Here is a 16300-nt window from a genome sequence, read left to right as displayed (position 1 = left end):
TATGGATTGATAGATTTTTAGGTACTACAGGAATTAAGGGATCGGGGGTTAGTAGTGTGAGAAGATGAAAGTAGAAGATCATCCATGACATTGCTGACTCCTATTTCTTATTTCTGGGGGGAGGGGCTTTCACTGGAATAATCTGAACTATTGGCCCTGAAATTGCTGTCAAAATAATGATAAGGGCGCTCACTATTATTTATGCAGTTTTGGTCTCCTTATCTGAGGAAGGATGTTCTTGCTGTAGATGGAGTGCAGCGAAGGTTTACCCAACTGATTCCTGGGATGGTGGGGCTGACAAATGAGGAGAGGTTGAGTCACTTAGGATTTTATTCACTGGAGTTCAGAAGAATGAGGGGGGATCTCATAGAAACTTATAAAATTCTAACAGGACTAGACAGGGTAGATGCAGGAAAGATGTTCCTGATGGTGGGGGAGTCCAGAACCAAGGGTCACAGTCTGAGGATACGGGGTACACCATTTAGGACTGAGATGAGGAGAAATTTCTTCACCCAGAGAGTGGTGAGCCTGTGGAATTCACTACCACAAAAAGTAGTTGAGGCCAAAACATTGTATGTTTTCGAGAAGGAGTTAGATATAGCTCTTGGGATGAAAGGGATCAAAGGATATGGGGAGAAAGCGGGAGCAGGCTATTGAGTTGGATGATCAGCCATGATCATAATGAATGGTGGAGGAGGCTTGAAGGGCCAAATGGCCTACTCCTGCTTTTATTTTCTATGTTTCTATGTGCAAATGCCACAACAAGGGCAGAAGTGCAATTAAACGCAAAAATTGGGAAGCTGATGTCAGAGTTGCGCTGCTCCATAGTTAGCTTTGCAAAAATGGCATCTTGCTGGCTGATTCCCCATTTAAATACAATGAATGGTGGGTAGTCGCTGTACCTGTGCATTAGATATAAAACAAACATATGACAGGAAGGTAGGGCAAGTCATTTCAAGTTTACTTAAATGTTAAATACTGCCAGTCAACCTATCTGGCACTGAAAATTAACTACCACAAGTCTCATTCCTTCAGGTTTTAATTGTTGTTGGAGAATATTTGTAACAATTACAATTTTAATTTTTAAAAATTCAATTTTTAAAACTCTTTACAGCAGTCTCTTTTCTTTCTTTCTTTCTTTATCCAATCTTTCCCTCCATTTCTCTTTCTGGATCTACTTTGACATTGAATTCACACACTCTAGTTTAACATTTCCTTATGCTGATCTGGCACTGGCTATTTCGCGATCCTTTAATCTGATTGGTTAAAGTGGTGCACACTTACTTGCCCTGCCCACTCATATCGCAGATGTTCCAAGGGGGCAGGGGTGGGTGTGGTTTGGAGGGGGGGGCATGCGCCATTTCCATCTCACCTTTCCAGAAATGCAAACTATCCTGAAGATAGTAGACTCTGAAGAAGAGTCATACTGACTTGAAACGTTAACTCTGTTTCTCTCTCCATTGATGCTTCCAGACTTGCTGAGTTTTTCCAGCATTTTCTGTTTTTGTTTCCAATTTCCAGCATCCACAGTATTTTGCTTTTATCCTGGAGATTAAATGGACAAGGTTCTAATTAATGGCAGACAATGCTCATTGACTGGTTGCTGGGATTTCTTTGGGTTGATGAATTCTATTGGATGCCACTTTTTTGTGTCTGTTGTTTATTGGCAATGAGCTGCATGCATCCATACCACCTTGTTAGTGACATACTGAGTAGGCTGTTTGCTGTTTAAGGAATCCTTTATTGAGTCTGCCACGCTAAAGCTGTCTCTCTGCTTTTAATTGTTTTGATTAATACTGAATAGAAGGGACTTCAAGCTTCTAATCCGCTAATTATGGACCGGTGTTTTCATTAAGGCAAGTGCTAAAATTGCGCCGCTCTGTAAACAAAACACTTAAGTATAATTTACAAAGCATTAACGGTTCTGCTAAGAACTTGAGGTGTTGGCAGGCTGGTGTGGCATTGCTCAAGAGGAAGTGGGTGACGATTCCGCTGGGCTAGGTCTTGGTTGGGGCAAATGTCAGCTTTGCTAAGAGGTGGCCGCTGAGTTACAAAAATCACAGGTGCAAGCCCCACAACTAGACCTGAATCCATTATCTCGGCTGATGCTCTGGTTCAATACTGGGGGTGCAGTCTTATAACCCTCCGAGACCTCTGCGTCCCCAAATTCTGACTCCTTGGGAATCTCCTTTGCTCCACCATTACTGATCATACCTTAAGCCAGTTAGGTAATTCCCTCCCTTAACCTCTCTGCCTTTCTTTCATCCTTAAAGACAGTCCTTATAAAACCTATCTCTTTGACCAGTCCCAATATAGAGCTTGGTGTCAAATTTTGTACGGTGACAGCTCCTGTGATGCTGCTAAGAAGGTTTTACTGCGTGATAGGCACTACATAAATGCAGTTGCAGTTGTTGAGCACTAATGCCTTTCCAGTGCAACTAAGGCCAGAATCTTTCGTCGATCGGGCGGGCGTGCACCCGACCCGAACGCAGGTGCAATTGTGCGAAATGAAGCTGGGCATGCGTCCCGATGTCATCGCGCACACAAGCCACATTGAGGTCGCTAGGCACACGCGGGAGTTGGAGACACGCCCACCGACAATTAAAGGGCCAATTAAGGCCATTAAAAACCATTTTGCCCATGATTTTACGTTGCCCGTGCGATTTTGCACTCGTTGCATGGGCAAAATGGGCAGCCCGTTTTTAACGAAACCTCATCCAAGGGCGGGATGAAATATCCAGGGTGAAATATAATGAAAACTGATAACTGGGGATTGATGTTTGATGAATTGTCTTGTTAGGTGCATGAATGTGTTGCATAGACACAGTTTGGTGCATATTTGTCATGTCATTTAACCTGTCCAGGTCTGCAGCTCCCTGAGGCAGCTCTGCAGCAGCTGCCTGCCTTCAGGGAGCTCACTAGAGGCGCCCACCCGCACCCTCACTTTTGTCAGCACCCGCCCTCTTCCCGTCACCCCCCCCTCTCGGCCGCGCTGAGGTTTTCTCAGCACGTGTTTCATGCTGGCTGGCCATTAATTGCTCTCGGGGGCCGATTGCGGGTGGAAGTGCATTTCGCGTCCACTTCTGGGCCCCCTGACTTGGTGCCCACGCCAAGTGTGAAATTCAGGCCTAAAACCCGTCTGACTGCTCAGATCTTTTCATCCGCTTGTGAGATGTGGACTTCGCTGACTGGGCCAGCATTTATTGCCCATCCCTAATTGCCCTTGAGAAGGTGGTGGTGAGCTGCCTTCTTGAACCGCTGCAGCCCATGTGGTGTAGGTACATCCACAGTGCTGTTAGGGAGGGAGTCCCAGGATTTTCCAGCGACAGTGAAGGAACGGCGATATATTTCCAAGTCAGGATGGTGCGTGGCTTGGAGGGGAACTTCCAGGTGCTGGTATTTCATTGCCACCCAAGCACTTGCGCAATGATTGTATCTTGATACAGTTCCCACATTTATTATTCTGATACCCCTTGGGCAGGAGTGTGACTCGTGACTGAAAATTGACACCCAGGTTGGGAAATTCCTCAGAGCTGCTCCTGTTCTGCCGCTATTGCTTCATCAGACATGGGACAGAATTTCCACCTTGTCATGTAAATTGGGTCGGGTGAAATGGGAACGGCGCAGAGAAATTTCCTGACCCAAGAGTCTGCCCTAAGTTGTCACCTTCAGGAATCACAGATGTAAAATGTGGCCTAAGATTAACGTGTGCCTTGTCAAATTTAGAACTCACCTTCGACAAAGTTAATTTCAGCGCTTGCACTTACGCTGCCTTTTATCACTTTGAAACCTCTCAGAAAGTCCAACTGACCATCTAAGCTTTTATTTATCGATTCTTTCACGGAATGTGGGCATCGCTGGCTGGGCCAGCAGTTGTTGCCCTTCCTTAATTGCCCTTGAGAAGATGGTGGTGAGCTTTGACATATATCAGTCATTCCTTCTTCGTCGCTGGGTCAAAATACGAACATATGAACGTCCGAATTAGGAGCAAGAGGTCACTCAGCCCCGCTGAGCCTGTCCCGCCATTCAATAAGATCATGGCTGATCTGACTGTAACCTCAATCCCACACTCCCTCCTAGCCCCAATAACCTTTCACCCCCTTGCTTATCAAGAATCTATTTAGCTCTGCCTTAAAAATATTCAAAGACTGTGGCTGGGACTTGCCGTGTTTGCCAGCGTCAGGTGTGTTTGGTGAGGTGAGCGGACAATATGGCACGAAACCAGTTCGCAATCGTCCGCTCAGCCTGCTGATGGCAGGCAGTGTATCCCGCCATCGGACGTCGGGAACCTCATTGTAATACACCTGTACATCATTATTAGGCCAACCCCCTGGACCCATCCCCCACCACCGTGTCGGCAGGGAAACACGCTGACATGTTTCACAACTGCAAATAAGTGGCGTGCACCTGGTGGGCTGCACTTCACTCGGGACTTCAAGGTTTGTTTGGCTACCTTGCTTCAGTCAGCACTCGCAGTCCTCAGCGCCAGGCTTCGCAAACAGTACCACATCACTTTTAGGGGGACTCACAGCAGGTGTCCCTACCAGATCAGCCATATGTGGGTCGCTTTTCACTGGCTGCAGGGCTAGGGGAAGGGAGAGAAGTGGCCTCAGGCAAAGGGAGAGGCTGCAGGACAAGAGCCTATACTGGGGAAGGAGGGTATCACAGGGTATGTGTGGGGGGCACATGTTGATCTGTGCAAGTGGCCTCAAGATGTTGAGGGCTGAGGAGGCAGTCTCCAGAGGAGCTGAGGCCAGATGGACACGTGAGGGTATGTGTATGAGAATGAGTGGCGATAGCCATTGAGTTGGCAGTGAGTGAGATGTCAGTGACTGTGTGATAGGCTTGTGAGTGTGTGAGTTTAGAGTGATGAGATGGTTGCCTTACCCTGGCTGCATGGATGAGATCATTCATCCTGTCTGTGCATTGGATAGCCAACCTCTTCTGTGCAGCATTGGCATTGATCACCACTGCTACTGCCTCCCAAGCCAGGTTTGTCATGCCACTGCCCATCCTGTGGCCATAGTGGGTTGGAGGACATCACTGTGGGCCTCCACAGCATCCAAAAGGCTTTCCAGTGGTGCGTCACTAAACCTGGGGACTGCAGTCTTTTTGCTTTTCATGGACATCTTCCTTGCAGTAGTCCTGGGCTGGAAGCACTGAGATGTGTGCGCGTGCTGGACTTTAAATATGGTGCCAGGCGTGATAAAGTGGTGAGATGATGGCGTGGCGGGTGAATGAGAGCCTGCCTGTCATGGAAACGGCGGGTTTCCCGGGAATGCATAACTAATGCGGCGGGTTTGGGATGATACGGCGTGAAAACCCACCATTGCGGCCGGCGGGTAAAATGTCGTTTCACCCACCCACTACCGCACTTAGTGTGAATCTGAGACGATTCCGCCCTCTGCTTCCACCCTCTTTTGAGGAAGAGAATTCCAAAGACTAGGACAAAAACAACGTGAGTTCCAAATGCTGGAACTCCCTCCCTAACCGCACTGTGGGTGTACCTACACCACATGGACTGCAGCGGTTCAAGAAGGCAGCTCACCGCCACCTTCTCAAGGGGCAATTAGGGATGGGCAATAAATGCCAACCTTGTCTGTGACGCCCACATCCTGCGAATGAATTTTCACAAAAATTGCACAATTAATTACTTTGAAAGGGCAGTGACTCTTCTTTTTGACACTGGACCTCAAGGTTTAATCGGTCCTTCCTGCCTTTTCCAATTATTAACATGTTCTAATAATGATTAACCTTTTTATTCTAGTGTGTCAACAATCACCTTATTCGCATGGTAATACCAGCAGAGGATGGGGATGTATGTTGTATCCATGGTGACACTGAATCTTCGCAAATACTTTCGAGATGTAATGAGTGAGTCACCTTGTAGTCTAATCCATAGCCTCTTATCAGCAACCTGCAGAGCGGGCCTGCCAATTGCCATGTCAAAGTGGATCCATGGGCTACCCCAACAGGCTTTAATTGACTGCCAAAGTATACAGCAGTTCTTTATTCTTGAAAGTAAAATTGCTTTTTCTGATAATGTATTTTCTAAGTAGAGATATGTCTGCTGTTCATTGATGTGCGAAATGAAAAGGGTCACTCAAATATTTAGTATTAAGAAACTCATTGTGAAAAAGAGTCCTGCTTGTAATTCCTACACTCTGGGGTTGGAGTAAATTATAAAGTAGACAAGTTATTTAAATGTGGTATGTTTATACATTTACAAGATCTTAGCTCCGAACCGTATTCCCCCCCCTCCCCCCAACCCCACCCCACCCCCAAACCCACTATTCTCAGCAGGCTGACTAAAGGACAGCATTCAGACAGAAGTTAGCGCTTTGGCCTCCAGGAGCTGAAGATTTTCCTCCAAGACCCAACTGGGAGCAAAACACTGGGGGAAAATTGTTTTCCTTTAACTCTTTTGTTTGCCAGCTATTAATTAAAATGGGGGCGTTTTGTGGAAGAAAATGTTTGACCGACAGTTGAGAATCATTCAACCACTTTACAGTTGGCCACGGAAAAGCCAAGCATATAAGAACGTAAGAAATAGGAGCAGGAGTAGGCCATTCGGCCCTTCAAGACTTCTCCGCCATTCAATAAGGTCATGGATAATTTGATTGTGGCCTCAACTCCACTTTCCTGCCTGTTCCCCATAACTCTTGACTCCCTCATCAATCAAAAATCCGTCCAACTCAACCTTGAATACATGAAATGGCCTACTCTTCATTGCTCTATGGGGTAGAGAATTCCAAAGATTAATGGCCCCCCGAGAGATGAAATTCCTCCACATCTCCATCTTAAATGGGAAACCTTTTATTTTTAAACTTTCCCCACTAGTTCTGATTCCCTCATGAGAGGAAACATCACCAGAGCATTTACCCTGTCAAGCCCCCTCAGAATCTTATACATTTCAATAAGATCACCTCTCATTCTTCTAAACTCCAATGAGTATAGGCCCAGCCAGCCCAACCTTTCCTCATAAGACAACTCCTTCATCCCAGGAATCGAACCTTCTCTGAACCTCCCCCATTGCAAGTATTTCCGTCCCCAAATACGAAGATGAAAACTATATGCAGTGCTCTTGGTGTGGTCTCACCAATGCCCTGTACAGTTGTAGCAAGACTTCCCTACTTTCATACTCCATTCCCCTTGCAGCAAAGGCATGGTGAAAATGGACATGTTGGGTGACCAATGGGTGAGAGCTAGGGGCGGAATAATTGCCGAGAGGAGATCATGTGATCAAATCTTCAGGCATACATGCAGCCATAGTGGAATGCTCTCCACTTGCCCGGATGAGTGCAGTTCTAGCAGCATTCATGAAGCTCGACACCATCCAGAACAAAGCAGCCTGCTTGATTGGCACCCCATCCACCGCCTTTAACATTCACTCCCTCCATACCCAATGCACAGTGACAAGTGTGCACCATCTACAAGATGCGCTGCAGCAACTCACCAAGGCTCCTTCAACTGCACCTTCCAAACCCACGACCTGTACCACCTAGAAGGACAAGGGCAGCAGGTGCATGGGAACACCACCACCTGGAAATTCTCCTCCAAGTCACTTACCATCCTGTCTTGGAATGTATCACCATTCCTTAAGTGTCGCTGGGTCAAAATCCTGGGACTCCCTAACAGCACTGTGGGTGTACCTATACCACATGGACTGCAGGGGCTCAAAAAGGTGGCTCACCACCACCTTCTCAAGGAGCAATTAGGGATGGGCAACAAATGCTGGCCTAGCCAGCGACGCCCACATCCTGTAAAAGGATTTTTAAAAGTCTCATCTCAAAGACAGCACATCTGACAGTGTAGTACTTCCTCAGTGTTACACTGGGCCTGATATCCTGAATCATATAATCAAGTAGCTGGGGCAAGGCTTGAACCCATAAACCTGAGTCAGGGGGAAAGAGTGCTACCCACCGAGCCATGATCTAAACAAGGGACCTAATTGTGATTAGAATCGCCTTGTTGGTACGTGTGGGAAATGGCACCATTAGCCCAGTTGATTAGCAGGTTTCAGCAACTGATTGCACAATTTGACAGTTCAATCTGTTTGAGTAAAGGAACACTGAGTGTAACAAGTGAAGTTGCTATAAACATTATCAGGCGGTCTCCTCTCACAGTGGAAGGTCCTATACTGCTGCTGGAAAAATGCCAGTGGTGGTGGGAAGAGGCCCTTAAATGGCCCTTAATTGATCACTAAAGGAGCCTCAATTGGCCCTTGCATGGGAAGGCTGCCATCCCCCGCACCCCCCACCCCTTCTCCCCCGTCCCCACCAGGCCTTCCCTGCCATTTATAGAATCCCAAGGCAATAGGAGGGTGAAGGGCACTCCACTGCCATTTTATGGCCACCTCTCCAACTTCCAGCCCGCTTCCAACGACCCCATTAAATTCCACCCCAAGTGTGGTCTCCCCAAGACCCCATGCAATTGCAGTGAGACTTCTTTACTCTTATCCTCCAGTCCCTTTCCTCTAATAAAGACTAACATAAAACTTGTTTCGCTAAATTGCTTTCTAAATTCCCCCTTTAAGGGCCTCCTCCCGCAACCATTGGCATTTTACCAGTGGCGGGGGATAGGGCCTCTCCGTTGTGAGGGGAGACTGCCTGGTGAAACCATGTTTATAGCAAGTTTACTCGTTACGCGCAGTGTTCCTTTATTTAAACAGATTGAACTGGGCTAATGGCGCCATTTCCCACGTGTGCCAATGAGGTGATTCTATTCACGATTAGGTCACTTTTCGGCATGCTAACTTTCTGTGATTCATGCACAAGAACACTCAGATCCCTCTGAATACAAATATTTCAGTCTCTGGCCAAATCTTTGCTACAACCATTACCATTAAAATGTACCATGAAATCCATGTGGTGTAGGTACACCCACAGTGCTGTTAGGGAGGGAGTTCCAGGATTTTGACCCTGCGACTGTGAAGGAACGGCGATATATTTCCAAGTGGAGTGGCTTGGAGGGGAAATTCCAGGTGGTAGTGTTCCCATGTGTCTGCTGCTCTTGTCCTTCTAGATAGTAGTGGTCATGGGTTTGGAAGGTGCTGTCTAAGGAGTCTTGTTAGTTGCCTCAGTTTATCTTGTAGATGGTACAGACTGCTGCCACTGTGCGTCAGTGGTGGAGGCACTGAATGTTTGTGGACGGGGTGCCAATCAAGTGAACTGCTTTGTCCTGGATGTTGTCGAGCTTCATGAGTGTTGCTGGAGTTGCACTCATCCAGGCAAGTGGGGAGTATTCCATCACACTCCTGACTTGTGCCTTGTAGATGTTGGACAGGCTCTTGGGAGTCAGGAGGTGAGTTACTCGCCACAGGATTCTGAGCCTCTGACCTGCTCTTGTAGCCACAGTATTTATATGGCTGGTCCAGTTCAGTTTCTGATCAATGGTAATGCCCAGGATGTTGATAATCTGCAAACACCTCTTGTGTGGCACCTTATTGAACCTTTTTGAAAATCTAAAGACATGACATCCACTGGTTCCCCCTTATCCATCTACTTATTGCATCCTCAAAAAACTCTAAACAGATTTCCGTTCACAAATCTAAGTTGATTCTGCTTAATCATATTATGATTTTCAAAGTGCTTTGTTAAAACCTCCTTACTAATAGATTTTGGAAGATCAAGGCATCCACTATCTCTGTAGCCATCTCTTTTGAAACCTTAGGGTGTGGACCATCAGGCCCATGGGATTTGATGGCTTTCAGCCCCATTAATTTCTCCTATGCTATTTTTTTGCTAGGGAGTCTTGTGCCACTATAGATAGCATCCCTACCTCTGTACCAGATTCTGCAGGTTCGAGTCACACCCATGGCTTGAAGGCTGTGGAAGGCACATTCATGACACAGCCAAACAGGCTGAGTATCAACCTGCAAATCCTTCCAACACACTTAGGGTTACCAACTGTGGTTAAATGTATTCCTGGAGGTTTCATCACATGACTTGCCCCCATGCTCCAGCCATTAGTCGGCCAACACATCCATCCTTGTGATGTACGGCCTTCCTACGCCAATCGGAAAGCAAAAAGACTCATTATCCAATTGGAATGCTAGACTGTCAGCCAAACAGCCTTTTCCCCCCATTTTCAATACTTTTATATCTGGTAAAGATAAATGTTCAAAGAAAAATGAAAAAAAAACTATCCTTTTTTTAATGTCCCGCTGATTTTTCTCCAGGGTTGCACGCAGCAGGGTCCTGGAGATTGATCTTCAATGCCTGGAGACTCCAGGCCAATCCTAGAGGGTTGGCAACCCCAATATAAGCCAATGGTAGGTGGTAAGAGTGGGAGAGATTCCTGGTCAGCCATGTGATGGAAAGAATGTGGGAGCCTCTACCATCACTGTCCATAGCTCCACACTACAACACTCACATTGCCCCGGCAACCCAGACTTCCTGAGTGCACTGTAACATGCGACCTCCGTTCCTTTACAAATATTAATATCCTTAAGTCTCTCGTTTTCACTGGCCATCCCCCGGTTCTCATTACTTCTAGAATTTTTTTTTGCATTTTCTACTGTAAAGGCAGGCGCAGAGCCTCCTGTGTAAAAACTCAATGGGCAGAGTCTCAGGACACAGGCTGGGCCCTGTGTGGCATCGGTAATTAACATCACCCGTGTGCAATTGAGAGCATTTCTTTGAATGGGACTTTCAGCCCCAACACCAGCGGGCGATGTCGCAGGTGATGAGAAAATTTGGAGAGCCCGTTGACTTTTACAGCTCTCCAAATTTTCCCGTCCCACTTGCAACGATGGCTGCCACTGGCAGGACCAGAAAATCCCGGCCAAAGTATTTATTTAATGTCTCTGCCATTTCTTTACTCTCCATTATAATTTCTCCTATCTCTGCTCTCAAGGGACCAATGTATATTCTTGCTAATCTTTTCCTTTGTACATTCTTCTTGAAGAATTTACAATCTTTTTTTTATACCTCCAGCTGGTTTAAGTTCCTATCCTATTTTCCCTTTCTTTATCATTTTCTTTGCCATCCTTTGTTGAGTTTTAAAATCCCCTCAATCCCCGCGCATACTACATTACAAGCGTCTTCCTTTAATCTAACACTATCTTTAACTTCTCTTGATTGCTGCAGTTGAACCACTTTTCTTGTGGGTTGTTTATTCCTTAAGGGAATATATAATCGTTGCAAATGATGAATTAATTCTTCAAATGTTTGCCACCAGGGTATGAGGGAAATATATGCTAAGCCAAAGTAGCATGTAGTTATATACTAAGTCAAAGTAGGATTTTTGATCAAAGAGGTGAGTCTTGAATGAAATCTTCAAGGAGGACTTGCTTAACACTATGCCTTGATACGTACCTGTTTTATGGGTTAAGTAACTAAGGTGGGTAGGTGGAGTTATGATATAGATCAATCAACTTCTAATACGCATTGGACTTTAGAAGAATGAGCGGTGATCTTATTGAAACGGATAAGATTCTGAGGGGGGCTTGACAGGGTGGATGCTGAGAGGATGTTTCCCCGTGTGGGGGAATCGAGAAATCGCAGTTTAAAAATAAAGGGTCTCCCATTTAAGTTGGAGATGAGGAGAAATTTCTTCTCTCAAAGGGTCATTGGTCTTTGGAATTCTCTTCCCCAGAGAGCAGTGGAGGCCGGGTCATTGACTATATTCAAGGCTGAGTTAGACAGATTTTCGATTGACAGGGGAGTCGAGCCTTATGGGAGGCAGGCAGGAAAGTGGAGTTAAGGTCACAATCAGATCAGCCATGCTCTTACTGAATGGTGGAGAAGGCTTGAAAGGCAAGATGGCTTATTCCTGCTCCTATTTCTTATAGTCACTCGTACTTGCCATCTTTGGCCCACCATATACAGCCAGAGGCAGGCTGCTGGATAACAAGTGATACCCTGTACACATGGCTCACGACTTCTCTCTGCCACCTGGACAGCGCGCCTACTGCCAGCACCATGCAGTCAGTGGGAATGCTGTGGAGCAAACCATCATTATCTTGAAACAATGGGCAGAATGTCACAGGGGTGCGGATGACTCGCCGGCACACCCCGCGTGTTGCGCGCTGCAGGCGGGCTGAGTCGGGGCAGTGTGGGACTTCCACTCTCACTGGGGAGGAAGTCCCACCTTCGGGAACTGCCAGCCAATCTGATTGGCCGCCAGCCCCATCAGTCCCACAGCGCCAACAGCACATTACTCGGCACTGCCGGAACTGCAGCAAGGAAGCAGAACGCCCAATCGACACCAGAAACAGCTAAGCCTGAGGTCCTGGGCAGGTTAGGAAGGAAGGTACGGGGGAGTGGGGGTGGTGGGAATTGACCTCCCTGGCCACCAATGCGTGCCTTGTGAGTCTCTTGGTCCCCTGTGGGGGATATGCTCCTCTCACACTCTCTCCTCCTCACAGCCTCCAGTGCCACATCCAAAAACCTGGGAGCCCTTTCTCTCTCAAGTGTGTTGTTCCGTTTGCAATCCTACACCTGCAGTCTGGAGCTATGGATAGTGATAGTAGAGGCTCCAGTATTCTTCCCATCATATGGCTGACCAGGGATCTCCCACCTCCCACTTTTGCCACCTGCCATTGGAAGGATTTAGAAGTTGACATTCAATCTGTTTGGATCCATTATAAAGACACCTGCCTCAGCCATCAAGCCCTGGGTGGGACTTAAACCCAGGGCTTCTGGCTCAGAGGCAGGGATGCCAGCCACTTGCACCACAAGACCTACTTGGAACACGCACATGCTTAAGATCCATTATGATCTTAAATGGCATTGGCAATGTGGGCAAGAGTACTTACAGTAATAGTATATAATTTGCTAATGATGCCAAGATAATTGCCCAGGTAATAAATGTTCATAGCATCAAAAGGGATCTGGATCCATTATGTGCTTGGACCAGAGAATGGAAGATGGATTTTTAATGCAGTTAAAGACTTGCCTTTGTGTAAAACCTTTTCACATGAGGCTCCTTATATGCCAGAAACATCTCAAAGCTCTTTGCAGACAATGAATAGATTTGAAAGCAGTGATGGCACAGGAAGGGCAGGAGCCCATTCAGCCCTTCAAACCTGTTCTGCCATTTAATTAGATTATGGCTGATTTGTACCTCAACTCAGTTTACCCACTTTTGCTCCATATCCCACTCAGCGAAAATCTATTGATATCAGTCTGGAAAATGTCAATTGGCCTCCAGTCCCCAGCCTTTTGAGGGAGAGAGTTCCAGATTTCCACTACCCTTTGTGTGAAGAAGTGCTTCCTAAGTGACCCAGCTTTAAGTTTAAGATTGTGACCCCTTGTTCTAGACTCCCCCACCAGAGGAATTAATTACATTCTATCTGTCCTATCAGTTCCCTTTATCAACTCGATTAGATCACCACTCAACCCTTCAAACTGAAGAGAATACAAGCGAAGTCTATGAAACCTGCCATGATTTAACTCTTAAAGCCCTGACATATTTCTGGTCACTCTACACGCACCCCCTCCGAGGGACATAAAGCCTTTCTGAGGGGCGGTGCCTGGACTGAAATCTCCAGCTGGGGTTTCACAAGGCTCTGTGTCACTGAAGCAACACTTCGCCACATTCGTATCCCAACCCCTTGTGATAAAGGCCAACATTGCCTTAGCATTTTTGGTCACTTCTTGAGCTGGATTTTATTGACCCCCCCACCCCATCACCTGTTTGAAGGCTTGTTTTGAATGGGGGGCATGTAGAATTCGGTGCCCTGCCTGCTGGCCATCTTCCCGCCCACCCCCCCACCTGTCTCTCATTTTATGGGGGACGGTGGAAGCATTGGATGTTCTGCCCACCCTTTGGCCTATTGAGGCCCTTAAGTGGCCAATTAATGGCCACTCAAGTGCCGCATCCTACTCCCGTCACTATTTTACCTGTGGCAGGGGAGTGCCCACGCCAAACGGGTAGCTCAGCAGCTTTTACTGGGCAAGCTGGTGTCGGGCAAAAGGGAGGGGTGACCTCTGGGTGTCTGTGCCCATAAGAGGCACCACCCCTCCCCAGGGTCATACCCCCCTTTAGCCTTCCCACCTCCCAACCCTCCCCACCCGGCTATTAAGCCCCCAAACCCCTCACACCCTCTTATGGGGGCTGCCAGCCAGGCCCCGCCAATACTCTGGACTTACCTTCAGTCCAGCCTCCATCACCTCACCTTCCTCAGGGGCAAGCTATCGTCCTCAGCAGTGGCCACTGGCGCTCCTGGGATTACCGAGTTTGCAGCCAATCGGATTGGCCGGCAGTTTACTGAGGCGGAACTTCCACCCAGCTGGGGGCAGAGGTCTGTCCCTGAGCCAGCTGAAGTAGCTCCTGGGACCTGCCTCATTACCTTACCCCACAGCGATGTCGCGGCTTGAAGCATGATTCGCAACCCTCAGACAACAAGGATGCCACTGAGAAGGAGACCCTCACTCCGTGGGCAGAATTTTCCAGTCCCACCTACCACAGGCCCGGAGATTCCCACCCGAAGTCAGCGGACCTTTTGCTGGTCCGTCAAATTATCCAGCCCGCCCGCAACGATTCCCGTGGTGGGTGGGACTTGAAAATTTAGGCCTGTGCCTCATGACCTCCCAACCAAGTCACAAAGGTTACCTCCAGTTCTGTGTGCGTATATTTTTGCAAATTCTCTCTTCGGCAGAATCTTGTCAAATGCCTTCCAAAAGTTTTCACAATATCCATACACCAGTCCTTATCCAGCGTGCTAGTGATCTCCTTGAATTAAGATCCAGCTACATTAATCAGACATGAAGTGCCTTTCACAAATCCTCGCTGACTGTCTCTGGCCAGTAGATAATTGTCTAGTTGCTCAGTCGGTCTAGCTATGATGATAGGTTCCAGTAACTAGGCCACAGTTGACGTTAAACTGGCAGGTCTGTAGTTTACTGGTTTCCTTCTTCTTCCCTACTTTTGTCTTTCACAGAAATGTACAGCACAGAAACAAGCCATTCGTCCCAACTGTACCAGCGTTTCTGCCCCACGCAAGACTCCTCCCACCCTTTGTCGCTTAATCCCCGTCAACATCCTTTCAACAATCCCATCCTTTTGGCCTTGTGTACTTACCCAGCTTCCCTTTAAAAAAAAAGGAAGGGCGGAATTTTACGATCCCCCCACACCCCCAGGGTGTTTGAAGTATCGTAAAATGCAGTACACAGCCTGCCCACCGCCACCTGTCTCCCATTTTACAGGGCGCGTTGGAGAGGTAGGTGGCCTGCCCATCCTTGGGCCTGTTCAGGCCCTTAAAAGGCCAATTAATAGACACCCATCATCCTGCTCCCGCTGCTATTTTACCTACATCAGGGGAAATCCACGCTAAGCGGGTAGCCCAGCAGCTTTAGCTTCACTGGCTGGTGTTGGGCAAGGGTGGGGTACCGCTTTTGGGGGTTCCCTTTTCCCATCAGAGGCACACCCCCACTCCCAACCAAGGTCATTCTGGGCCCTCCCGCTCCAGCTTCTCAAACCCGGCCCACCAAACCTCCCCCACTCCCCTTGCTGGTGTCTGCCAGCCAGGCCTCGCCGATACCCTGGACTTTCCTTCCGTCTGGCCTTCATTCGCTCCTCTTCTTTGGAGAAAGGCTGTAGTCCCAGCAGTGGCCACTGCTCAAACCTGGAGCTGCTGGGACTACAGAGCTGCCAGCCATCTCTAAGACAGGTCTTCATATCAAGATGGGGGAGGAAATCTCGCCCTTAGCCAATTAACACCCTGCCGAACGTGGCGGGGATGTGCTCCACGTTGACTCTCCGGGTGGTGGGGTAGAAAACCCCGCCACTCGCAAATTCCTGCTCAAAGACTTACATTTATATAGCGCCTTTCACAACCTCAGAACATCCCAAAGTGCTTTGCAGCCAATGAAGGACTTTTGCAGTGTAGCCACTGCTGTAATGTAGGAAACGCAGCAGCCCATTTGCACACAGCAAGATCCCATAAACAGCAACGGGATAATGGCCAGGCAATCTGGTTTTGTGATGTTGATTGAGGGACAAATATCAGCCAGGACACCAGTGATAACCCCACCCCTGTTCTTCTTCAAAATAGTGCCAGGGGATCTTTCACATCCACCTCAAAGAGCCTTGATTTAACGTCCCATCCATCAGACAGTACAGCACTCCCCCAGTACTGCACCAGGCATGTCAGCCTGGATTCTCGCACTCAAGTTTCTAGAGTGAGATTCAAATTCGCAACCTCCCTGTTGACTCAGAGATGAGAGTACTGCCAACTGAACCACGGCTGACACAACTAAACGTGTCTTTTCATTTAATAAATCATGGTAACTTGAAAGAAATGAGCTATCGCTGCAATAGGAAACCATTCTCAATACAAAAAAATATTTTTATC

The sequence above is a fragment of the Cetorhinus maximus genome, chromosome 32, assembly GCF_964194155.1.
Source record: "Cetorhinus maximus chromosome 32, sCetMax3.hap1.1, whole genome shotgun sequence".
Taxonomy (NCBI): Eukaryota; Metazoa; Chordata; class Chondrichthyes; order Lamniformes; family Cetorhinidae; genus Cetorhinus; species Cetorhinus maximus.
This window is presented reverse-complemented; position numbering follows the sequence as displayed.